Source organism: Gorilla gorilla, chromosome 2 (genome assembly GCF_029281585.2).
Source record: "Gorilla gorilla gorilla isolate KB3781 chromosome 2, NHGRI_mGorGor1-v2.1_pri, whole genome shotgun sequence".
Classification (NCBI taxonomy): domain Eukaryota; kingdom Metazoa; phylum Chordata; class Mammalia; order Primates; family Hominidae; genus Gorilla; species Gorilla gorilla.
In genome coordinates, this window is record NC_086017.1 from 44,764,647 (window position 1) to 44,791,777 (window position 27,131).

The window sequence follows — 27,131 nt, forward strand, 5'->3', positions numbered from 1 at the left end:
ATTATGAACAGATAAACACTTAGAGAAAAGGAACAGAAGACAGAATTTCAGGGAACATAGGACTATAACAATAATTTAAAGATAAAAAATGTTCAAGAAGTGGTACCTGATTGTTATGAGTGAAGATACAACCCACTCTCCTGTAGAAGGAAAGCATGGGACGAGGTAACATGGTGCCCAATCCAGGAAAGCTTAGTGATGAGAATATTCCAATTAATGTAAATGGAATATCTGAATTGAGCCTCATACAGAAGACATCTAATGAATTGTAAAAGATATCCTCAACATTCTACATTAAATGTCATAGATTTCTTCTAAGTCACATCAACTAGAAGCTGAAACTCTAAAACCAGAATAAATTCCCAGCAAGCAAGAGGAAACTGATCTTCATTCCTCTTATGATAAAATAAGAATTATGTTTACCTTATCATTCAGGCCTTGAGGAAGGACAGAGGCAAATGTACAGACCAACTCTAGCAACGTACAAGACTCTAAGACCATGTCGAATATCTGTATTGAATGTATTTTCTCTAGCTGTGGACATTCATGTGTGTATATATATATTTCTTTCTGATTTTGATTTTTACTCATATTTAATACCACGTTAAGATTGTTATGTATTTAGTGGAATGAAGCAATTCAAACAAACAGGCACTGGGAGGGCTACGGGGGCACCACATGAAGTCAGGTGTCCTGGGATATCGGTGAGGAGAGATCCTGGCTGGGCCCTGGCTGGGCTGACACCTGTGGGCGCTGCCATGGGAGGAGTCTGGGACTCGGTGAAGGTTGCCCCAGGAATATATCGGCTGGCACAAGGCAGCTTGAGGGCCTGTCATCCGTAGAAGTGCCAGTCAGTTGTCACAGAAACAGCCCAGCGTGGCCAGGGTGCAAAACCTCAAGTTCAAGTGGAGAAGAGGAAGCTGAAAACTGGAATATTAATGCTAAACATGGGAGGACCTGAAACCCTCTGACAGGTTCATGACTTCCTTCTGAGGCTCTTTTTGGACCAAGACCTCATGATACTTACTGTTCAAAATAAGTTTACACCATTCTTTGCCAAATGCAGAACCTCCAAGATTCAAGGGCAGTACCACAGAACTGGAGGTGGGTCCTCCATCAAGACGTGGATTTCCAAGCAGGGAGAAGGCATGGTGAAGCTGCTGGATGACTTGTCCCCCTACACAGCCCCTCACAAATACTTCATTGGATTTTGGCATGTCCATTCTTTATCAAAAGAAGCAAATGAAGAGATGGAGAGAGATGGCCTGGAAAGGGCTATTGCTTTCATGCAGCATCCACAGTACGCTTGCTGTACCACAGGCGGCGGCTTAAATGCCATTTAAAGATCCTATAATAGAGTGGGACAGAAGTTTACAATGAAGTGCAGCACGATCAGTAGGTGGCCCACACATTGCCTCCTCACCCACTGCTTTGTTGACTACATTCTGAAAGAGCTGGACCATTTTCCACTGGAGAAGAGAAGCGAGTTGGCCATTCTCTTTTCTGCTCACTCACTGCCAATATCCGTGATCAACAGAGGAGACCCCTATTCTCAGGAGTTAAGTGCCACTATCCAAAGAATCATAGAAAGGCTGGGTTACTGCAACCCTTACCAGCTGGTGTGAGGATCCAAGGTTGGTTCAGTGCCCTGGATGGGTCTTCAAACAGATGAAATCTATCAGAGGGCTTTCTGAGAGGGGGAAGAAGAATATCCTCTCACTTTTGATAGCATTTACCAATGATAACACCGAAATGCTGTAGAAACTGGATATCGAGTACGCTCAAGTTTTAGACAATGAGTGTGGAGTTGAAGACATCAGAAGAGCAGCCTCTTAATGAAAATCTAGTGTTCTCTAAGGCCCTGGCTGACTTGGTGCACTCATCTATCCAGTTAAACGAGCTGTGCTCCACAGAGTTGACTCTGAGTTGTCTGCTCAGTGTAAATCCTGTCTGCAGGGAGATTAAATTCTTCACCAATTCTAAATTGTCTGCAGAGAGATCGGATTCTTCACCAACTGGCAGCTGTGATTCCCCCAAGGTGGATTCCATGGGATTAGGCACATGCCCAACCTCCAGCTCCTGCCCATGTGGAGGGGCATGTTATTTAGAGATCAAGGAAGGAAGTCATCTTAGTATATGTAGTCTTTGGGCACAAATTATGTGTTTTCTAGAGGATTGGACTATTGTGATGAATTTCTGTTTTTATATAACTATACAGTGGGCATTGATATTTCCTCTCTCTAGGTATAAATTACTAATTTGTAATGTTCAATAGGACAGTCAATAAATGAGTGGAAAAATTTATCTTATGAGACACACACCTATTTTAAATATAGATTTTGGTTTTATTGCCTAAAAAACTCCTGAAAAGATGCAGAGTCCCCTCTGTGGGCTTTCAGTGTGAACAGGATCTGTTCAGTCTTGTGCATATAATTGTAGTTATTAAAATAAACATAGTTGAGTATTTGAAATGAATTCAAAAAAGAAATGTTACTTAATCTTTCCCTAAGCCCGTGGGTTATAGAATGCCAGTGAGGCAATTTGGCTACCTACAATGGCTGCTGTTGCCAGCGAGGCCACCATTCATTAGTCATTTGATATTTGTGTGTCTCTTACTTTCCTCAGTGTAAAATTGAATCAAGTACAGATTTCAGAAATACTCTGAAATTCCCTAGGCACCCAAGGCTAATAAATGTTATACATGCCTTGGTGGGTGTCTGTGGTTGCATAGGAAAGGGGTTCCTATCTGCAAGGGCAGCACTGCTGGGAAATGGTAAGGATGGTGTTCATCCTTACATCTCCTTCAGGGATCATCACAAGCATTTGCATCCAGCATCTTGTTTATCTTAGTTGAATGTCTCCTTTCTGTACATTTCTTTTAAGAATTACTTTATATGGTCAACTATACTTTGTAAGGTTGAATTCTTTCTTAATTTACTATTTTTTATTATAAAAATTATATAGCCAAATAGGACATGTGAAAAATACAGAAAATAAAAATAACTGCTCTAATGTAACACTATTATCATGTTATTGCATTTCATACCAATCTTGTCCTGTAGATATTTTTAATGCCATTGTCACCTTGGATTTGTGAGTGAGAAGTTGTTATAAAAATGTGAAAATAATGTCATATCAGAATATGATCTTCTATATTTGGATTTAAGTAGGTTAAAAGATCCTTGATGGATCTATGAAGAATTTTTAATGATCACTTTCTCTTTCCTCCAAGCCCTAAAACTTTGTTCTTCAAAAAAGCACTTCTTTGATTTTGTATAAGCTAGTTTACAAAGTGGAAATATTTGTGAATTCATAGATCTTCTATATTGAGAATTTGCTATGTTAATAAATATTATGACATCAATCAATAAATAAACATATGAAAGTGGAGATATCGCTAGGCTCGGTGGCTCATGCCTGTAATCCCAGCACTTTGAGGGGGGGAGGCGGGTGGATCACTTGAGGTCAGGAGTTCAAAATGAGCCTGGCCAACGTGGTGATACCCAATCTCTATTAAAAATACAAAAAAAAAAATTAGCTGGGTGTGATCTCAGCTACTCAGGAGGCTGAGGCAAGAGGATTGCTTGAACCGAGGAGGTAGAGTCTGCAGTGAACCGAGATGTCACCACTGCACTCTAGCCTGGGCAAGAGAGCAAGATTCTGTCTTAAAAACAAAAAAAGTGGATACATCATTGTGGCTAAAAACTTTTTAAGAGAAGAAGACGTTTTCAAAACTGTTTCAATGTAATGGAGATGTACAAATCAAAAACAGCAAAATAATCAAAGTAGATAGCAATGGCAGAAAAACAACCTAAAACAAAAAATAGAAGTTGTGCTTTAATAATATACATTAAATTTCCTGAGTCATTCTAGAGAGCAAATAAGTTATTAATATAACTGATAGAAATATTCATTTTTATCAATGTACTTTTGGAAGGTTTACCTATAAACATTTATTCATCCAATCATGTGTTCATTTATTCAGTAACTTTTCAGTAAGTGTCTTTGACGTGCCAGTCACCAACTGTTTTGAATACATCAGAGGACAAGACAAATAATGCAATTGTCCTACATTTGCAGAGAAACAGCTAATAAATAAATAAACAAACAAAGAAAATAATAACAGGCTATGGTAGATGATAACAAAAAGGAAATACAAAATGTACTTATTAGGTAGTTATAACCACTTAACAAGTCACCCTAAAACTTAGTGGCTTAGAACAACTAGAAATTATTGAATACACAATACTGGGGTTTGGCAATTTGTCCTGGGCTCCGTGAAACAGTTCTGCTTATCTGGGCCTGGCTCAATGGAGCTTGGCCATATCTCATTCATGCTTCTGCAGACAGCTGCGACATTGGTTTAGAGCTGGCAGGTCCAAAACAACTCAGCTGTGATGGCTCATCTGCGTTCCACATGATTGTACATCCTCCAGCAGGCTACCTGGGACTTGTTCATTTGGTGATGGTGCTGAAATCTCAAAAAAGAGGATGAAAGTTTGCAATGCCTCTTGAGGCCCAGACTTGAAACCCAATAGACTCCAGCTACTGATGGCAGAAGTTCCTAAGAATTGAGGTCATTTTTGCAGTTAACACATTAGGACAGAACACCCAAGACTAAGTTGATAATTTTGATGTTTGGAGTTTGGTTATAAAAGCAGCCAGCAAAGAAATCAGGAGACGATGATGTTCTAGGAGTCTCTAGAGGAGAGCTAGAAATCAAATAATTGAAACTAATGAAGTGAAACAGATACAAAGAGTACACATAAGGAGCTCAAAATTAATGATAACTTTTATAGGCTATGAAGGATAAAAGAATATAAAGTACAAAATGTTGGAACATTGTCCTAGAGTTTGCTAAAATTACCAACAAATAAAAACTCATTGGTCCTTCTGGTCTTTTATTTTTTCACCAAATCACCTGTATTAAAACTGTGAATTAGTTATGTTCTTGTATTTTGCACTATTTATCAAAAAAGAAACTATATAACTACTCAAGGGAGAGGAGAATGTTCAAGAGTAACCAGGAGGAAAAAAAAATGTCAGTAGGAAAGAAAAAGCTTTTTTAATTTGATTCATTGCATCTGAATTTAACTGAAGAATTTAGAAATTTAAAATATTAGACTGCTCCAAAAGTTGCAATCTGTTATTTCCTTTCACATTTATTATATATGTGTGTGTATATATATGTATATGTATGTATATTTTTTTCTAAACATATATACACATATAGGCATACCACATGTATATGTATATGTGTTATATACATATAAAACCCTGCACTATGTTCCCGGAAAAGCCACAGACTCTCAATGCCAGCCTGTGAATGCAGCTGAAATGGGGCTGCACCCTGCAAAGCCACAGGAGCAGAGCCGCCCAAGGCTGTGGGAGCCCACCTCTTGCATCAGTGTGACCTGGATGTAAGACATGGAGTTAAAGGAGATCATTTTGGAAGTTTAAGGTTTAATGACTGCCCTAGTGGTTTTCAGAATTGCATGGGGCCTGTAGCCCCTGTATTTTGGGCTTTTTTTCCCATTTGGAGCGGGTGTATTTACCTAAAGCCTGTAACTCCATTGTACCTAGGAAGTAACTAAAGTGCTTTTGATTGTACAAGCTCATAGGCTGTAAAGTTGTGCTATGTTTCACCTTGGCTACATCTTCCTAAATTTCTCACTGAATATTGCCATGTCCATGTATGCCCAAACTTTAACTGACCCAGAAACCCAACAGAAATGCCAAAGACAATCATGTAAAAGTTTTCTTAATGTTAACCTACCTTCTAAAAGACATTTTTTCAAAACAGCAGAATCCAAAGGTAAATAATTATTTACAAGGCAGGGACTTGCCTTGTCTCAAATGAGACTTTGGACTTTTGAGTTAATACTGAAATGAGTTAAGACTTTAAGGGACTGTTGGTTGGAAGGGCATGATTGTGTTTTGAAATGTGAGGACATGAGATTTGGGAGGGGCCAGGGCGGAATGATATGGTTTGGCTGTGCCCCCACCCAAATCTCATCTTGAATTGTAGTACCCATAATCTCCATGTGTCATGGGAGGGACCTGGTGTGAGGTAATTGAATCATGGGGTGGTTACCCTCACGCTGTTCTCGTGATAGTGCATGAGTTCTCACGAGACCTGATGGTTTTATAAGAGGATTTTCCTTATAAACTTCTCTCTCTTCTGCCACCATGTGAAGGACTTCTTTACTTCCCCTTCCACCATGATTGTAAGTTTCCTGAGGCCTCCCCAGCCATGTGGAACTGAGTCAATTAAACCTCTTTCCTTTATAAATTACCCAGTCTTGGATATTTCTTAATAGCAGTGTGAGAACATACTAATAAATATGTGTATGTATATATGTATGTGTATGTATATATCTATTTCTATACACATATATGCATAACACATATATATGTATATGTGTGTATATCCCTTTAATTGAATACAATTCATTTTGGGAAATGTACAATTTTTTCTAGCCTTCAACTGGTCTACTTTATTCTACTTTCCATTGTGATTTGTTGATGGTGTGACCTATTGCAGACTGCTTTCAGAAGTTTGATCACTGGTATTACTCAAGCGTTATGACTGAGCCCAGAATGATGTGTTCTGTGGTGTTAGACATCCAATATGATGATAAATAGCTCTGTGCTCTAAAAGAGAAAGAAACATTTCAATCCAATATAAATGGAGAGACCCTGGCCTTGCCTGATTTTCTAGATAAACAGAATTTGCTTTCTAGCTCTGATGAAAAGGCAAATTTTGAAATGGAATTAAGAAGCTGACATACACACCTGAGTCAGACTCATACCCATGCTTCAGTGATTTAACCATAATGGAATTCCTGTTGCTTATATTGCATGTTCACATACAAGCTAAACTTGGTTTATTCTAAACCCTTTGTGTCAGAAAGAATGAAACAAATGTATAGAACTGAACTCTATGTCCCAAAATAGTTCCTCCTATCTTCTAAAAGATAAAGACGTAGATTACTTGTTTAATAGTTCATCTCCTGTCACAACTGAAATTAAGGAAAAGTAACTCCATTTCTCTGACAATTTATATCTATAATATTATGCTCAAATAGTCAAAGCTTCTCATTTAAGCGTCATATAAATTTTCATGAAGATACTCATGAAGCTATTATTTGAATAAACAAATAATTGAATAATTTAGCACTTCCCAATGTGTTATGATGTATTTGTTTATTATACTGTCCATGAACAAAATAAAGTTTCTATCATTAGAAAAACCTGAGAATTTGTGTATAGTACACATTGGCATAATAAAAGTTTTAAGAAATTCCTTATTAAAGAAATCTGATAAATATTATATGTTAGAATGTTTACATGTTTTTTGAACATAGAGCTCTATTATTTCCACAAAATATCATTGTGATTGTTTGTATTACTCGGTGGTCTGCAGAACACAACTGGAAAATTCTGAGTTCTATTTTTTTTTCTTTTCCTGAACCAAACACTAGCTATCCAGGAAAAGGCCAAGTCATGAAAGAATTACTGGAAATGTGTGCACACCTCCACACCATTTACCTGAGCAGAAGTGGCTGTCAGATCCACATAGTCCTTGATAGTCCTAGAAGAAAACTACAGAAAACCATGATTATGAGGGCAAAGAGTCCAATGCAAAGAGAGCATCTAGGGATCATGGAAATACAGAGAGAGGCAAAACGCTGTTTTAAAATCCTGAAAAAAAATAACACTATAGAGACGCAGTGCCACTTAATGGCACAGCGGCGGGTTCTTTTGATCATGTTGCAAAATCTGCAAGACATGTCGCTGACATCCCCAAGATTTGTGACCTCTGCCAAGTTATTTAACTTCCTTGAGCCTCAGTTTCCAGATCTTGAAAATGGGGTGAATCTGATACCCAATTCAAAAGATTGTTGTGAGGATTAAATTATGACAATACTATCTGACATTTAAGAAGAATTCAATAAATATTACCTATTATTTAGAAGAAAGAAAGAAAGAACTTTGTTGTTTCACTTAGGGTAGATTTTGATATCTGTGTCTATTTTGTCTGAGACTTATTGACAAGGATAGCTAGAAGGGAACTTAAGATCATCTGGCTAATTCCCATTTTTTTATATATAAATAAACTGAGGCCCAGTGTAACTGGGCTGGAGGCATTTAGGTCTGATACATTTAGCTTCCCACTCATGGGACTATAGTAATTTAAATGACTCAAATTCTCATGCATAAAATTAATATTTTCCCTTTGAGCATATATTGACTTTCCCTTTTAATTCCCAAATATCCTAAATATTTCTCAAATATAGTTCTGAAATCAGACATTTCAATTTTTTTTTTCTGCACTTATTGGTAATGCTTTAAGCTTTTTGCCAATTAGCTTGAACTGAACTGGATGTCAATTTGAATTGAATATTATTGTAAGGGAGACTCTATTCTCATCGCAGAAGAGTTTTAATTGGGAATGGATGCTAGTTATTTCAGCTAATCTACACTGGGTTATCTGGATCTGTCATCTGTGTTCCATAACACCTCTTCTCTAATTCTTGTTCTTTAGCTTTCTCTGTCAAATTCTAGGACACTGCTCCCATTTGTCTCCTGTTGCAGTGATACAATTTTCTGCTGTATCAAGTTACTATTCTACATCCCCATTCTCATTTTAAATTCAGCTCTCAGGTTTTCTTTACTTCGTACATATTTCTGACACAGCTTATTTATAACAACTTGGCTTCATAAATACATGAATCTTTTCTCTTTAACATTCTGAGAACAAATTTTTCTAGTTTTCTCCCTTTTTCTTCTGTAACTCTTTTGTTAACTTTTTTCTGTTTTTATTACTATTTTATTGCTTTGAGTCAAAGAAAATGTCCTTCACATTTCCCAGATCTTGTAATTTTTTGAGACTCCATACATAGTTGATGTAGGTTCATGTTTAAATAAAATTTCAAATTATTTTTATGGTGCATGTAGAAAGCACTACTCAACCACTAAATGATTATTATTGGCTACCTTATTATAAAGTTTAGTAGATTTATTTTGTTTTAAACATTTTTGAAAGATTGAGATTTACAAGTTTAAAACTATCATTATTATAAATTTGTCCCATATTTTTATTTTTTCCTACATATTTTTCCTAATTGTCATATAACTATGCAGTCTACTTTTTTATTGAAGTAAACAGCCGCTCTTTCTTTTGCATAATATATTTATTTAAAGCTTACACTTTGTGATATTCATATTGAAACCACTTTCTTATCTTACTATTTTCTAATCCTTTAAAGGTAAAATTTGAGGGTCAGATGTGTCCTTTTCAAGCAATGCGTAGTGACATTTGTCTGATGAAGTTAGGTCACACAGTACTGAGGAGTCTGTCATTGGCTGGTGGCTCACTTTCAGCTTTACACCCGCAAGTTCTCGCTGACACCCACTCATTACTTTAAATGATTCTCTTTTGCAAACTAGACCTTCTGAGTATCGTTTCTTGGCAAGTTGCACAGGAGTCTAGCCAATTAATGAGTAAGAAAAATTTCCTTTCCATTAAGTCTTAAGATAATAGGTTTTTGAATCTGTTCTACCTAAAAATTAGCTTTTAAGAGAGGTGTTGATATAAATATAATGAATTAATATATCAAATTTCTTATTAAATGTGCTTGATACTGCTGAATATACTGAAAAAAGTATGAAATGCCTCTATGAAAATTTATCCTTGTGACCTCATACAAATCCTTTGTGCCATCTGAGGCTTACTTACTGCACCTGTACAATGAAACATTCGCCTATCTTAGCCATAGCGTCCCCTGCCCTACTCAGAGGTTTTGCAACTCTGTGAACTCGAAATATAAGGCAGATCCAAGTACTCAATTAGGATACAAGTATTTGGGGGATGATGCATAAACTTTCAGAAACATGCTTTAGAATTTAGTATGGCTTACCAATAAAATAAGTGATAAATAGTTTGAATAAACAATGATATTCTGTTAAATTCTTTATTACAGTGTACTTTATTGGATTTTTTAATGATGCAAAAATTCCAATGTGATGAGCCAATAACTCAAGACTTTTTTCAGATAAAATATGTATTTTCAGGTTCCAATCAGTTGCTTATGCATTTATCCATTCATGATTATTTACTTAAGTAAAACTGCAAGGTAGATGCGGTGTGGTGCTATAAAAATGGACACATGAGTCCCTGGAGACACTTGTTTGATAACTGTCACTAAGATTTGTTTCTCTGATACCAAAGAAAAGAATTTTGATTTTGGCCCTAACCAAGAGATACTTCATTAAACACTACTTTTATAGGGCACTCTAGGTGTTAGGTCAAAAATATGATATATGTATTTAATATAACAAAGTTCTTTTTATCTTCAAGAGAAATGTATAACGTTCAGCATAACTAATAAAGAAGTACTTTTGTTGTTGTTGTTGTCGTTGTTGCTGTTGTCCTTTTGGCAGAATATCCTGAGGAACATGTGTTCCATGGGAAAGTTTTGGGGATATGATGTGCTTGGTGGGTCTATAAGGTGGAGTTCAGTTGACCACCCTCTCTGGCCAAATGTTGAAGAGCCTTTTTTTATTTAAACAAACAAACCAACAATATCGTGAAACAATTGTTTAAACTAAATGGAAATGACTTTTGGCTGATATCTTCTTTCAATGATTTGAACTATAGTGTCCTGCAACTATGAACTAAGAGTTTAATGAAAACATATAGTTAGACTTGTGGTAAACTTATGCAAAATTTCTTCTCTGAGTGGGTCACCAATTATTTTATAGGAAAGCAGGTTAATATCACATTTTTCTTGCTGTGTGTGCAAAACAGTCTAGAAATAAGTGCAAAAATGCCTACTGTACCCCTTTCACACTGGCCCTCAAAATAATTCTGAATAACATAATTAAAAGAAACTTGACAGAGAAGACAGAAGTCATTTTTTAAATATTTTAGATTCTAGGGTAATGCTGAATTAACTTTGTCCTTTCTATGTTTTTGTCCACGATGCCAATCCGTAGATATGATATTGGCCCACATACTCCACACAGTTCTGCTTTGCAGCTGCAGAGTAGATGAGGGGCCAGGAGGGGGAGTAGAAGTTAAAATATTGCAGACAGAGCTACCCTAAAATTCATGAAAAAATGATTAATGCTGATGACAGATGGAGACATAAACAAGGCCAGCCAGAAAACACCACCAACTGGTACCTAAGGACAAAGAATGAGGACTTCCAAAATGACAAACAGAACAGTAATTGAAAAAAAATCACATGTGCAATTATTAAAAAGGGGAAACTGTAGTAGGAGACAAACCATTTCTCAAATATAAATGCAAATGGTGGTTGTGTATGTTTCAGCCAGACAATGGTGCTTCAATGTATCAACGTCATGAAAGAACAATGAGGCTTAGGCTAAGTTTGTGTGTTGATTTTCCATGAAATCCACAAAAACAGGCTATAGTTTTCAAGTAAATAGCTCTCCTATGGTAAAATACTAATGCTTTTCTTGCATACCTTTTCTTTTTTTCTCTCTCAGGAAGCACAAGATAGATCCAGGTAGCCTTGCTGATGAATGTCAGATATTTTAAGCTTCCTTTATTATTTTTTATTTCTACGAAGAGTAAGGCATGAGGGAATAGTGCTCTACATGATGATATCTGCTCCACTCTGAGCAAAAGTGCTTTTAAATCCCCCAAGCCTGGTCTCAAAATACTCTCCTATGTAAAATACCAAGGGAAAAAGAAAACCCTAGGGACAAATAAAGGATGAACCAGATGATGACATTTTTTCTTTTGATATTTTTTCCCTTTCTAAGGTTACATATGCTCGCCTTCACTGTCCATTACAAATATGCTTTGTCCTTTAACTAAATGAGTCAGAATGTCACCTGGGTGTGCCACTTCCTCACAATTATGCTGTAAATATGTTGATTTATGCATAAAATTATGCATCTTATATTATATTATGTAAATGTGGCTATAAACCTAATGTAGACCATTCTTCAGAAAGAAATTTTAAAAATTCCTTGTAAAAGTTATCATATATTATCAAACTTTTTTGTTTCTCCACAAACATATGTAAACATTGAAACCCTTAACCGGCTTGGTACATGTAAGTTACTCAATCTATTGACTTTGTTTCTTCTTATTCCTCTTTCCACCTCAGGCAGCAGACAAGAAAAGAAAAAAAAAATACAAAAAGAATCCATGGAGATAAGAACTGTATTATTATTATAATGTTAACATTTGTATAATATTTTGGAATGGTGGCTTTTATGGCAAGTTTTACGCATGCATCATCAGTTAATCAATCATATTAGAGGGAACAGTATGAAGGGTAAAAGTATTCAGGAGTCTCAATTGCTGCTCTCCACCTTTTCCCTCAACATTTCCCCACACTGTCTGAGATCCTTGTTGCTGTATGGATAATACAGCCCATGATTAGGAAAAAACATTCATCTTGACTGCAAAGTACTATAGGGTTAGTTTCCAAAAACTTGAAAAATACGGAGAAAAGAAACATACATTTTTGCCAGTTCTCCCTCTTACTGAATTTCTTGCTTACCTCAAGCATAAATTTCCTCATTTGCATAAGAGGGATATGAATGTTTTGAAAATTCAGCAGGTAAAACATTTCAGCATATTTAGTTTGGGCCCTGGCACAGAGTAATTTTGTAGCTGCTATTTGATTTAATGTCTAGAGAAAAATTCAGTATCACTGCCCAAAATGGTTATTCCTTAAAATGTCTTTGTTTTATTATAAAAGCGGTAAAATCTTGTGACAGAAAAATTGGTAAGTGGAGAATATTACAAAAATAGCTCCCAGTTATATTTTCCATAACACATATAATTTTGGGGTACTTTTTCTAGTTTTTTTCTTTTTTAATCTCATGGTGTTTCATTTTGTCTTGGTAATCATTCTGTACACACAATTTGGCATACTCCATTTTTGTACTGTTTTTCATATTATTTCATAACCATGAAATTTTAATACCCACAGAAAACTTTATGTAAGAAAAGTGTATTTAATTATTTTAAAGTGCCTCATTTAAAAAATTTAAGAGAATTTTTAAAGCAAAATACACTTGCAACAATTATTCTTAGGCAGCTATTAAAATAAGTTTATTGATTACACTATGTATGGGTGATATTAATTCACACCCTTGCCACAGAACTTTTTTTTTTGTTTATCATCTTTTCAGCATGAAGGGATTAGTAAAGTACCTAGTATTCAAAATATGCTATATTTGAATTACTTCTCAGCTAGAGTAAATGCAGTATGCCAAAAAGATAGCACAAAGCCCTGGATACACTAACAAATGCATTGTATGTGGAAATGATAGATTTTTTCTGGAAGTAAATTACTCATCTGCCTGGATCTCTGAAAATATTAGCCAAGCAAAAATAGTTGCTGAGAACACAGTAAATTTTACAGTATATTTTTTCCCCTGACAAAATATTTTGAGAAATTTGTTGGTCAAAGAAATTTTTATTTCTCCTCCCATTCTTATTAAACATTATTCATAGAAAAAAATTCATTATCTAAGTTCCATGGACCGCACTGGAGTTTCATGGATGGACATTGGGAGTTTCATATGTTGCTTACAATTGTGCACCAAATCTAGAATTTTCGAAACTTTCTAGATTGGTCTTGGGAGACGGGCTTTACTTTTTTCATAGCATCTAGTGCTGGACATAACGATGTCAAAGTTTCCTTCCAACTATAAAGAAATGTGTTTTTGATGGTCTGCTGATATGATGGTCTCAATGTCTCCCAAAATTCATGTGTTAAAACCGAATCCCGGTTGTGGTGGTATTATGGGGAGGGGGCCTTTCGGGAAGTGATTAAGTCATGAGGGCTCTGCCCTTATGAATGTATTCGTGCCTCATAAAAGGGCTTGAGGGAACTAGCAAAGATCCTTTTTACCTTCTGCCTTGTCATATAGAGGACGCAGCAAGAAGGCTCTCAGCAGACAGCAAATGCCCGTGCCTTCATCTTGTACTTCCCATCCTTCGGAACTGTGAGAAATACATTTCTGTCCTTTATAAATTACCCAGTCTGCGTATTCTGTTATAGAAGCACAAATGGACTAAGAAATTGGTGCTGAGAAGTGGGGTGTTGCCATAACAAATACCTAAAAATGTGGAAGCAGCTTTGAACTGGGTAATGGGTAGAGGCTGAAGCAATTTTGAAGGTCGTGTTTGAAAACATTTAGAATGCCATGGAGCATTAAGGGTGACTCTGGTGAGGCTTAGAAGAAAAGGATAGGTATAGAGAAAGCCTCAGTCTTAGAGATTATCTAAGTGGTTGTGAACAGAATGTTTGTAGAAGTATGGACAGTAAAGGCCATTTGAATGAGGTCTTAGGTGGAAATAAGGAAGGTGTTACTGGAAACTGAAGGAAAGGCCATCCTTGTTTCAAAGTGGCAAAGATCATGGCTGAATTATGTTTGTGTCATAGTACTTTGTGGAAGGCAGAATTTAAGAGCAATGAACTAGGATATTTAGCTGAAGAAATCTCTAATCATTTGTTTAGGATACTAGATGGCTTATCTTAAACTACTTATAGTAAAATATAAGAAGAAAGAAATGAGTGAAAGACTGAATTAATAATCAAAGAGGAAGCAGAACATGAAAGATCTGGGAAATTCTCAGCTTGACTATGTAAAGAATAAAAAAGCATATTTAGGAGAGAAAACTAAGGAGGTAGCCAACGGTCCTGTTGATAAGAAGATTAGTACGGATTGAAGGAAGCCAGATGCTATTCATCAAGACTATGGGAGAATGACCCTGAAGGCATTTTGGAGATCTTCCAGGCTGCCTTGCCATCACAGGCCCAGAGTCAGAACACTGAGTGCAGAATGGTTTCAAGGGAGAGACCCAGGTCACTACAGAGTTCCAGGGTGCCTGTGGGACTGCAGGGATCACTGCTCAGGCTGCCTCAAGTCTCTGCTGGCTGCATTCTGGCGTAGCACTCTTTGGCTGCTCCAGATGTGACTCAGGTGGGCTCAGATGCAGCTTGGGCCACCACTGCAGAGGGCACGAGTTGTAAAGCTTGGTGGTGTCCACCTGATACTAAATCTGCTGGCACACAGAGTGAACAACCATTGGATACACAGCTACTTCCACCTAGATTGCAAAGGGTGGCTGAGAGTATCCCCACTAGGGAAATGTCTAGTGGAGTTGGGAGAGTGGGGCTGCCCCCAAGACCTTAGAACTGCAGAGACAAGAATGTGATCCCAGCCTCATACATCTTCAGACACCTGACTCTAATCAATAAGAGCTGCTGTGTGAATGCACCCCACAGAGCTGTGAGGGTGGGCCCCTTCAGGGACTTAGAGGCCCAACCCTCAACCCAGTGTGTCCAAAAGGTGGGATATGCAGCCAAAGAATATTATTCTCAAGCCTTAACATTTAATGTTTTTTGCCTTATTGGATTTTGAACTTATTTGCGACTTCCTCCTTTCTTCTTTCTTATTGCTCCCTTTTGGAATGGGAATGTCTAAACTATGCTTGTCCCATCACTGTATATGTAGTACATAACTTTTGTGATATCACAGTTTCAGAGCTGGAGAACAATTTGCCTCAGGATAAATTGTACCTTTAGTCTCATCCATATCTAATTTAAATGAGAGTCTGGAGAGACGACTTTTGAGTGAATGCTAGAATTAGTTAAGAACTTTGGGTTGTTGATATGAAATAAAAATATATTTTCCATGTGGGAAAGACATAAATATTGGGGCCAGGGCAGAATGCTATGGTATGAGTGTCCCCCTAAATTTATGTGTTGAAACTTAATCTCTGTTGTAATTGTATTAAGAGGTAGGGCCTTTTGGGGAATGATTAAGTCATGAGGGATCCACCCTCATGAATGGATTAGTTCTTCATAAAAGGGCTCAGGGGGACTATCCTAGGTCCTTTTTGCCCTTTTGTCTTCTGCCATGTGAGGACACAGCCAGAAGGCCCTTAGCAGACACCAAATGCCAATGCCTTGATCTTGGACTTCTCTGCCTCCAGAACTGTGAGAAATAAATCTCTGTACTTTATAAGTTACTCAGTCTGTGGTATTCTCTTACAGCAGCACAAATGGAATAAGACACCTGGCTCACCCCTGTGTTTGGAAATACGTGCTCCCATGTGGAGACCAGTCCTAGCTCTCCCACTTCCCTCTAAAATAGCTTAACATTGACAGGGCTGCATAGAAATAATCTGAATGTGGAAATTACAGGTGGTGGGAGGTCCTTGACATTTTGAAGACATAAATTAGACAGGTTTGACATGGGGTGCTAGAAACAAACAAACAAGCATATAAAACATAAACCAAACTCTTTCCCCAGTGGTAGAATGCCCAAGCCACAAGTTGTTCCATTTTTCCTTCCTCAGGCTAAAAATAATGGTTCTGTTTGGAGGGGCTCACAGCTTTTAAAATGTGAATGTGCCCAGTTATTCTAACATTCTGTTTTCTTCTTTATAACCAGTAAGAAGCCTTATAACATTCTACCATCCAGAAATTGGGACCAAATCAATAAATTGTAAACACTTCACAATTCCTTTCCCTTATTCTTTTTCATAAATAATATCTGTGCAAATAAGTAAAATCTTACTAATGCTTTTCTTCTTTTTCCATTTTATACTTTTAAAATGTTTAAATTTCCATGATAGTCACAGAAAAATGTTTTCTAAAAATCAGAGAAGCTGCACTACATTTCTAGAATATAAAATCAGATCTGGAGATTATCAATTTTTATTTCAGTGCCTAAATTTTTCAAAACTGTGTAAAAGGGAACCAACATATGCATGCTAGTGACGTACCAGAAACTGAGCTAAGAGGATTACTTAGATTATTTCATGTGATCCTCAGAGCAACTTCAAGTTGCTATTTTCAACTTATTTTATTTATGAGGAAGCAGGCCCTAGGATATTAGGTAACTTGTCAGAAATCCCAAAGCTGGTATACAGATATACTAGTCCATTTGGGTTGCTGTAATAAAAATATTATCAACTGGGAGGTTTGAGCAATGCACATTTATTTATCAGAGTTCTGGAGGTTGGGAAGTCCAAGGTCAAAGCACTGGCAGATTTGGTGTCTTGTTAGGGCCCATTCCTCATAAATGACATTGTCTTGCTGCATCCACACATGATGGAAAAGGGAAGGAGAGCTTCGTAGGATTTTTTTATTAAGGGCACTAATCCCATTCAGGAAGGCTCTACACTCATGACCTAATCATTTCCCAAATGCCCCACATCCTAATACCATCACCTTGGGGGTTAGGATTTCAACACATAAATTTTGAGAGGACGCAAACATTCTGTCAATAACAGTGGCAAAAATGAGAGTTACATCAAGAGTTTTCCTATTTCACCATCATTCTAAACCTTACTTTTTTATTACAGGGACTAGACATTCTTTTATAATCACATGTCAGAAAATGAGTATGATGGTATGCTTCATTGGAATAAAACTGGCAGAGAATAGCATGATTATGCTGTGGTTTCTATTTGAGATTGGAAAGATATTGCTGAGAATAAGCCATTTTGATCAATACAATATTGGGGGGATGGTGTGAAGAGCAGAAGCAATTGACTTGAAGGTCTACAATGCCATGAATTTACCACCTAATTAAGGATGCTTGAGTTATGCAAATTATTAATCTAAAAGAATCACATTATTAATATTTGAGCCATATTTACTCGTTAGGCAAAATGGATCTACTTAGATACAACACTTACCATTACTTCAAATGTAGATGTAGCAATGCTTTCATTTACCTCAAACTTCTCTTCACACTGACAACTCATTCAGTCTTAATGATTCTCCCACAAATTTGCTTATAGGTGCTTTCAGCTGTGGGGGGTCAACTGAGACACAAAGCTTTAGTGAACACTGGTATGCCATTTCCTCCATTACAGTGAGCAAATGAGGCGCTTTGTCCAAGACAGTTTACTAAATGTGCTCGGTGTAATGAGCTCTGCATTATAATACACTGAGCATGTGGCTACTTTTGGCTTAGAAAACAGCCCTATCAGAGTTGGTGGCTAACCTCAGAAGCTTTCACAGTGGTGCTGTGATATCACAAGGGCTCAGGATAGCCTGGCAAGACATTTGCTTTTGCCAGTGCTAAATTAAGGGCTACTGTTCTTATTTTTATTGAGTGTTAGGGAAATAAAAAGATACACACCTTATTTTCTTCTTTCCTTTCTCCATTCCATCTCCCCTCCTTCACTTCCTTTTTTCCCACACCCTAAACCAAAACCCTTTCTCAGACTTGCTCTTTTCCTTCCTCCCTCCCTTCCTTTTTCTTTTTCTTTCTTTTTTCTTTTCTTTTCGTTTTTCTTTTCTTTCTTCTCCTTTTCACAAATATGTTTTATATTAGAAGTAAGTGTGGAAAGAGCATGGTCTGGTCCAGGGACTGGTACTCTTTAACTATAAAGTGTCAGCAAATAGTTTACTTTTGTGGGCCATGTGATCTCTGTCACAATGATTCAACTACGGTTTTGTGACATAAATGCAGCCATAGACATACTTGTAGGTATTAGTGTGGCTGTGTCCTAATAAAATTGTATTTATGTGTATTATGTGTCCTAATAAAATTGTATTTGAATTTCATACAAATTTTATGTATCAAGAAATATCATCCTTTTGAATTTTTTCTAAGAATTAAAAAATATAAAAAATAAAAATCTTAACTCACCGACTTTACAGAAAGAGGCATCAGTGTAAATCTCTGGTCAGAGGCCAATTCAGCTCTGATGTCTGCCTGGTTCCATATGCTAAAATTTGGCATTTAATGTTTCTCTCAAAGACATTACCTCTGTCCAAAAGATCACTTTCACAATTTCTATTCCATGCTCAAAATTCCCAGACTTATCTTTTATTCTCTGACTCTGCATACCCTTTGACCCTTAACACTAAACTCAAGTGATTTATTTTTCATGAAATCTCTTCTTATCTTTCTTCTTTCCATTAGCTTTTCAGCTGAGGCTGTCATAACATAATAACACAGACAGGGTGCCTTAAAGATCAGAAATGTATTTTTCACAGTTCTGGAGGCTGGAAATCCACAATCAAGTTGTTGGCAGGTTTGGTTTCTCCAGAGGCCTCTCTCCTTAGCTTGCAGATGGCTGCCTTCTTGCTGTGTCCTCACATGGCTTTTCCTCTTTCTGCGTGCATGCCTGGAGTCTCTCTCTTATTCTAAAGACCCTACCCTTATGACCTTGTTTAACTTTGACTATCTTCTTAAAGGGCCTGTCTCAAAAAACAGTCACATTGGGGGTTAGGACTTCAGTGTCCTAATTTGAGGGAAAAGGAATTCAGTCCATAACACTCTCAATTAGATGTATGAAACTTAAGGAGAGCAAAAAACTCAGCAATCAAGACAGATAATATTTTAATACAATATTTAAAAAATAAAAATCAATGCAAAAAATCAATGATAAAAAATCAAAATTTTAAATAAAGGCAGGATCAATATTATTGATTTTTCTTTTTGTCTCAGACTTTAATATGGCTCAGCATAACACTGTCTTCTTCCTCTTTGCTACTTCAGCCTATCCTTCATTTTGGTCCCGTTTTCACTTATGATATGTAGCATCCCCTTCCTTGATTATGCATTTTTGGAATCGGGGATTCTAACTATAATTACTTCCTCAATTTTTAGCACACTATCTAGCATGTAATAAGTACACAATAATCATGTACTTTTAAAATGTGTACCCTCTGGTGTGGCATAAGGGTCTTATGTAGCCACTCAAATATTTGGAATACTTTTAAAAATAAGAAATGTGTAAAGAAGTACACTGCAATGACCTTTCTCATGATGTTTATGATGAAAACATTTTGTGTTAGGCAAACATTTCTGGAAAGTGTGAAGAAAATGGAAGAGGATGCAAGCAATGTGAATGATAATATGATGGTACCTATGAGATAAGAGGAAGAGCAAAATCTTTTTGAGGAATATACTATGCAGCAAAGTCATACATGAGGCTTGTCATATGGGATACTTCCTTTAAACTTCACATCTTTAGTTTAAATTTATAGGTGAGAAAACAAAGGAGTTAAGTAGTTAAGTAACTTATAGCCCATAGCCAAATGCAGATTAGAGAGGATTAAATCATTCTGAATCCCATAAGACTCACTTCCTAAGATTCTATTTTGGTACATATTAAGGAATAGACATTATTTTTCTCTCAAGGGATTTACATTAACATAAGAGAATAACAAAGAGTAATGCAAATCATTAGTGGCTTGAGGATTCTGGCACAAAATTATCTCTGAAGTTAACCATACTGCTCTTTCAAATTTCTCCTACCAGACAGTGAGCTGCTGGAGCATAAGCGCTATCCTACTAAACTGTATTCACCATGATGCCACAGATTATAACGAATGCATTTTGACTTTTTCATTTTAGTCACACTTGCTTTGCATCAAACAGGGAGTTCATCAAGTCTGGAGAAAGGGACATTTCCCAGATCAGCACAGTGTACCCACACTTTGGAGGTACTCAGCCACAAGACCTCATGAAGTACATCCCAACTATGCTTATGGTTGCTGTGAAGAATTTATAGCCTCATCCTCCAAAAATCTGGCAATATTACTATGATTCTACCTTGATGTCCATTCACCAGAGGACCTGTTCTTGGTCTTCTGTTACCCTGCATTTATGTGTTACAATTTTGTTATTTCCAGCCTCATAAACTTTTCACCACCACTACCATTCAGAAGTCTGAATGTAATTGCTCTTTGCTTCCTGTCCTACAGCAAAAGTCTTCTCTGTGTTGACAGAAAATTTTTGACATGGGTTAGCATATGTTAACATGCCCAATGCTTGCTTCTAAGACTAAATTCTTAGACTTACTGTTTACCTTTGCCTACATGGGTGGGAAGATGAGATAGAGGGGGGATCTAGAAATATGAGGTCACCTGCTGTTATAACTTTGATAACTGTGTTTGTCAGATAGTCATCACCTTCTTATGGGGGTGGGATATTTCAATTCTCAACAGGTTCAAGAGAATGAGAAGCTTCCCCATGTGCCCTTTAGTGGCAGCAGCAGAACCTGAAAAGAAACTGGGAAAAAATCATATTCATGATGTGTATAAATATTGAGAAAGAAGCAACTGAACAAATAAGGTAATCTTTGGAATCCTGACTTCCTTTCTGCCTATAAGGATAGAAGCAGCTGGAATATAAAGGTAAAGGACACTGGCTTTAAATCCAGAAAATTTGGGACAAATCCCAGCTAGATTGCTCAACTGCCTATGTAGCCATTAGCATGTTACTCCATGTTTCTTCATTAGTATGTGGGGGATAATAACAAGCTCATTTTAGGATTGTTGAGGTTATTAAAGGAGATGCTAATGAAGCTTAAGCTTCAAGGCCTCTCACTTGCATAGGTCTTGTAACTCATTTTATACTAAAATTGTGTATTTTCTAAAAGTGTAAACATTTTACGTTCTAAAAAAATCTGAATCCATGCTTGTTTGAATCTTTCTCTTTTTAAAACACATTTAATATCAGATACTACCAAGAGGAAGACAACAACTTATGGCAAGAAATGACATACTTATATTTTTAACCAACTCTAAAATAACATAAAAGCATATGAGGTGTTTAGGTAGGAAGACATTTATTTAGAAACCTAACAGCATAATAGAAATTATAGTGATTTATTCCATTTACCTTACTATTTGTGTTAATCTATACATACAACATTTTCTATACAGTTCTTGTTATAACTTGTTTGCATTTTGGATTTCAGCATGATCTGTTGAATGCAAAACTTGGAATTAAATCTGGAGCACAAGAGGAAGAGTTGGCTCTCTGTAGCAGCAAGGACACTTCCCTCATTTTAATAATGAATTAGTAATATGTCTAATATTTAGTAATCACTTACCATGTGATGGGAATTGTTCTTAGGATCTGAACAATATTAACTCACTTAACTTCCAGAAGTAATTTGAGAGGTAGATTCTATCACTGTTTTCATTTTACAGGGGAAAAACAGGGATACAGAGTAGTTAAGCCACTCCTCTATTCTCACAGAGCTCAGCTATTACATAGAGGAGCCAGGACAGAAAGCCAAGATGTCTTACTGTACAGGCGATATCCTCAACCATCATGACAGACTGCCCTCTGTAACTAAGGAGAAGACACATTATAAGAGTAAACATGAGGGCTGGGCATAGTAGCTCACACCTGTAATCTTAGCATTTTGGGAGGCTGAGGCAGGAGGATCACTTGGAATGTGGAGCTTGAGGCTGCAGTGAGCTATGATTTCACCATAACCTGCGTGAAAGAATGAGGCCTTGTCTTGAAAAATAAATTTTTAAAAATAGTAAAGATGAGGAGGATCCAGAGATTTGGAGTTGGGAAGAGGATAATACTTTCATGTTATGATATTGATTTTGTAAGTTAAAGATAACACAAAGTCAATAGTTGAGTACATTGGGGCAAAAAGAAATATGAAGTAGTCATCTTGGATTAAAAAAATGAATTTACTAAGAAAACATTGGGATTTTGGGGTAGCTTAGTTTAACGTTTGTGGCTACACATGTAAAAAGAGATCAGCACCATTTTAGGATTTTTCTTCAACAACCTTTAGCTCCTTTCTTATCTATTTATCCTAGGTTGGTGTATTAGTCTATTTTCACACTGCTAATAAAGACATACCTGAGACCGGGTAATTATAAAGGAAAGAGGTTTAATTTACTCACAGTTACACATGGCTGGGGAGGCCTCACAATCATGGCAGAAGGCAATAAGGAGCAAGTCACATATTACATGGCAGCAGCAGAGAATGAGAACCAAGCAAAAGGGGTTCCCCCTTATAAAACCAACAAATCTTGTGAGACTTCTTCACTACCAAGGGAACAGTATGAGGGAAATCACCCTCATGATTCAATTATCTCCCACCAGGTCCCTCCCACAACACATGGGAATTATGGGAGCTACAATTCAAGATGAGATTCATCTGGGGACACAGCCAAACCATATCAGTATACATTTGGATTTCATTCATGATTGGTTGTTTTCTCATGAGTGTGTCAAAGTGGAAACGAAAGAAAAGGTATTAAAAGTATTTGCAAGGAGCTGGTTACTGTTCTGGCCCATGCATTCTATAGTTCTGTGTTAGTAAAGAGGACATAACATGTGCAGACATGATAAAGTAATAGTTCCAATGAGGATGAAGAGTTATTGGAATAGGAGACTAGAGTAAGCAAGCTGGAAAGACCAGAGTTAGTGATCTAAAACTAGAATTTTGGCTTTCAAGGCTTTGAAAGAAGCAATGTTATTGTTGATGACAACGTCTAAGTTTGAACCATTAGTGTGAGTGACTTAAGTGGGAGTGCAGAAAAAGCATGGCTCTTGAGGAAGTCGAGGAATTGAAATGCTAGGGGTTCTGTGGTTATCAAAAATGGTGGAAGGACCAGTAATGGAAAGCAAATTAGTGAGCTAGTTTGTAATGCCATCAAAGGATTAAAGAGAAATAATCAGAGAATGGTAAATAATAGCAGATTAGCTGTCAGAATGACTAAAGTGTAAAAAGGCATAAAGTTTTCAAGGAATAATGTAAAACAGTGATTTAGAATAGGGACTGGCAAACTATGAACTGTGAGCCAAATCCTTCTCACACTTTTTTTGCAATAAAGTCTTATTGGAACACAGCTAAGCCCATTCATTTATGTATTGTCTATTGCTGTTTTGGAGGTACAATGGCAAAGTTAGATAGCTGCAAATATTTTCTATACGTATCATTACAGAAAACATCACAGACCTCTGATCAAAAAGTAGTATCAGGACAATTACTACACATTTAAAGTACAAGATACACGGAGGGGGAAAACGCTATTTATTTGAGAGAACTGCAGGGAAAGCATTGTCCACAGAATCCCTCCAAGTTTTTCTTCAAATGAGGTGGTATAGAGTTCAGAGTATAGAGTTATAGTTTTATCACTTAGAGTTTTCTCTGTATAACGAACTCTACAGATAGAGAGTTACTGACCCAAGTTCAGCCATCTGCCAGTATCATGACCTAATATGTTTTCTGGCATTCTTCTCTGCCATCCTTGGCAGGTTGGTTTGGGGCACTTAAGCTTTTCACTGCATGATCTCAATATTACAATAAAACAACATTGAATCCAGGAAGCTGGAGTTGGGTGTGGGGTGGCTAGAAAGTGGCCTTTTCCAAGTAGTCCTTGCTTTATGTTAGTTAAGTAAATTTCTCAAAAGTCTTTTAGAAGACATCATGAACTAAATCAATGTCAAGAATTGCATCAATGTCAATAATTGCAAGAATTGCATCGATGTCAATAATTGCAGTTGATGCAATTCTACTCTACACCTGCTACAAATAATGCAGGGAAATCAAGTGCTTTTCTATATATGTCCTGGCAAAGGTGAAGGTGACTATCATGACTGACTTAGACTAGCAATGATTCATTTGCTTCCCTAAACAAAATGGGAAGTTAACAGCAAGGGAAAGATGGAAATGAAAATAGAGTAGGGACCTTTAGGTGTGCTGCAACCTTTAGAGGAGTTTATTGTTCTCTTACACCCTGAATTTCAGAGAGCACACGGGAGAGGTTGGGTAAAATGGAAAAGAATGAGAGAGGTAGTCAGATCATTGAATATATAAAACCTTATAGGACTAAATGATCTGGATAATGGTTGGTGACCTGGGTGGCTTAGATTAGTGGTACTGATTAACATAATGGGGGTGTGAAGTGTGGTGGAATTGGTCCTGTTAGACTCTCAGTTGATGGCAGACAATTCATGTGATAGCCTAAAGCAGGGCTACTCAAAGTGTGGGCTGGTTTGTTACCCATTAAAATGAGATACGTACAGGAAGCCAGGTTAACATTTAGAATCTTATATTGCAACTTGACACTGCCAGATATTTTTATTGTATTTCCAAAAGTAGTGATCTACAATAGACTAATAGGAGCAACAACAAAAGAATAAGTAACAAAACAAGACACTGTTTCTTTACTACAGGAGTTTGAAAAGACTAGCTTACTTAAACTAGGAGAGTCTGGGTTGTACTATCACAGTTTTCTTTTGGGGTGATGAAAATATTTTAGAATTAGATAAAGGTGGTAGTTGCATAATTTAATTAATTTATTTAATTTTATTCTATAATTTATTCCTTCATAGATAACCAAAATTTTCTGTCTGGAAATTTGTGGGAATTTAAAATAATTCTTGCAATTCAAAAAAATTTCCGTATGTCTGTTTTTATTTCTCTTTATTTTATTAAATTTGCCAGAGTAGATGTATTAGTTTACTATGGCTATCATAACAAAATACCAAAGACTGGGTGGCTTAAACACCAGAAATTTATTTTCTCAGAATTTGAGAGGCTAGAAGTCTGAGATCAAGAAGTCAACAGAGCTGATAATTCTGAGCCCTCTCTCTTTGGCTTGGAGGAGGCCATTTTCTCCCTGTGTCTTCACATGGCTGTCCCTCTGTGTGCTCCAGTGTCCTTGTTTTCTTTTTTATAAGGACACCAGCCACACTGGAATAAGATCCACCCATATAACCTTATTTTTCTTTAATTACCTCTTTAAAGGACCCAATGTCAGATACAGTCACATTCTGACGTTCTGAGGGTTAGAATTTTGTTATGCTAATTTGAATTGGGAAGACATGATACAGCTCACAACAATAGGGTTAAGCCCTTTAGAAACAGTTCTATTCTAAAACTGAAAATTTTTCCTGCACTGTTTCAAATTTTTGTTCATTGTATAATTTTTCCCTTTTTCATCAGTTCAACCATATTTGTTCCATTGGATTCCCACCTGCACTTTGTACCAATTATTCATATGCTTTAAATTTCTTTAAATTTTGATCCACATACAAAACTCTCAGATTTGAATTACAGATGTATGGCTTAACTTTTCTATGTATGTCTGCTTAAAGATTCCAAGGTACTGATATGAATTTTAATTCTCATACTGTAATTATCTTATGGCAAGCATACCTTAACTCAGCCTCATTAGGTTCTCATTCTATTGTGTAGGTCATATTGCCATTTTTTTCCTTAATCTTAGCCTGTTTTTGATTTAAAGTTTTTGTATGGTTCACAATGTCTTTATTCATTATTTTATCTGTCTATCTACCTACTTACTTATTCCAATTTGAGGTGGTTTCTCATTTTCTCTTAGAATTTTCTCCTTATACTACAGGAGATAGTATTAAGATATATTATTCCGGTGTCCAGGTCAGAGTTCCCAATTCCATGTTCCAGTCTCTTCTTCGGTACAACCCATAGTGACTTTTTTCCCCTTTTTAAGATGAGAATTCATCTTTGCAGGTATAATTTTTTCAGCATGCAGGTAGGGATATGGATCATACTTCCAGGGTCTTTTGGACTCTGGCTATTTCACTTTCTAGTCTATAGTTTGAAGGGTGTTAATTTGCATAGTTTCTAGCCCAACTCCCAGTGTCTAGCAGGATTCTTTCCATAAGGCTCTGGGCATTTGAAGAATTGTCTCCTATCCTGATGTTGATTAAACTTTGAACCAGTGGGTACATTTAAATAAATCAGCAGTCATCACGCATTGCTGCCAGGAATCTTCCAATCTCCATGTGCTCATAATTCCCTCCCCACCCTGCCCCCGCAGGGGATTATGGCTTTAAGGATTTAAGACACAGCTTCAACTTCTCTGAAAGTGTCTTAACATTTATTTTCAAGGAGTTACTTTCTCTAAATATGTCTGACAAAGATGAGATAAAAGAGGAGAAGTATCTTTTCAGCCCCCCAAAATAATATCCCTGCTTAATTTTTCCATTTGGTATAGTGACTGCTGATAACTCCAAGTCCCTCATGGTAACTTGTCCATCACTGAAGGGAGCTGATTCATTAAAGAATAAGCACCCTTCCTGGAGACAGCCAGGGTACAATGACTGATGAGTATGGGGGTACAAAAGCCCTGTTCCCAGTTCAGGACATCTCTGTGGAGCCATCCAAGCTCCAAAGCTGATAACTAAATTACAATTAAACTCATCTCCTTATCTGAACCTATTTCCCTCGCTCCCTTGCTGGTGTTCTTCTAAAAATTCTTCTGTCTAAAGCTCCTGCATGCAAATTTCCACTGAGGGAAACTTGACTTAGGAAAAATCTTCCTACCTTCTTCCAGCTGGTTGATGTAGTT

General features: G+C 36.8%; 1 long non-coding RNA gene and 1 pseudogene across 1 annotated transcript in view; one reads left to right on the top strand and one right to left on the bottom strand.

Annotated features, from left to right (window-relative positions):
- Positions 1 to 866: 866 nt before the first annotated feature.
- On the top strand, positions 867 to 2,590 carry LOC101129972 (ferrochelatase, mitochondrial-like; annotated as a pseudogene).
- A 1,338-nt stretch (positions 2,591 to 3,928) lies between these two features.
- The window catches only part of LOC109026193 (uncharacterized), a 519,202-nt gene continuing 495,999 nt past the window's right edge, over positions 3,929 to 27,131 (bottom strand). The window contains exons 3-4 of the long non-coding RNA XR_002005155.2: positions 7,552 to 7,605; positions 3,929 to 4,712 (exon numbers count right to left, since the gene is read on the bottom strand). This is a non-coding gene — a long non-coding RNA (uncharacterized lncRNA). The remainder of the gene's footprint in view (positions 4,713 to 7,551; positions 7,606 to 27,131) is intronic.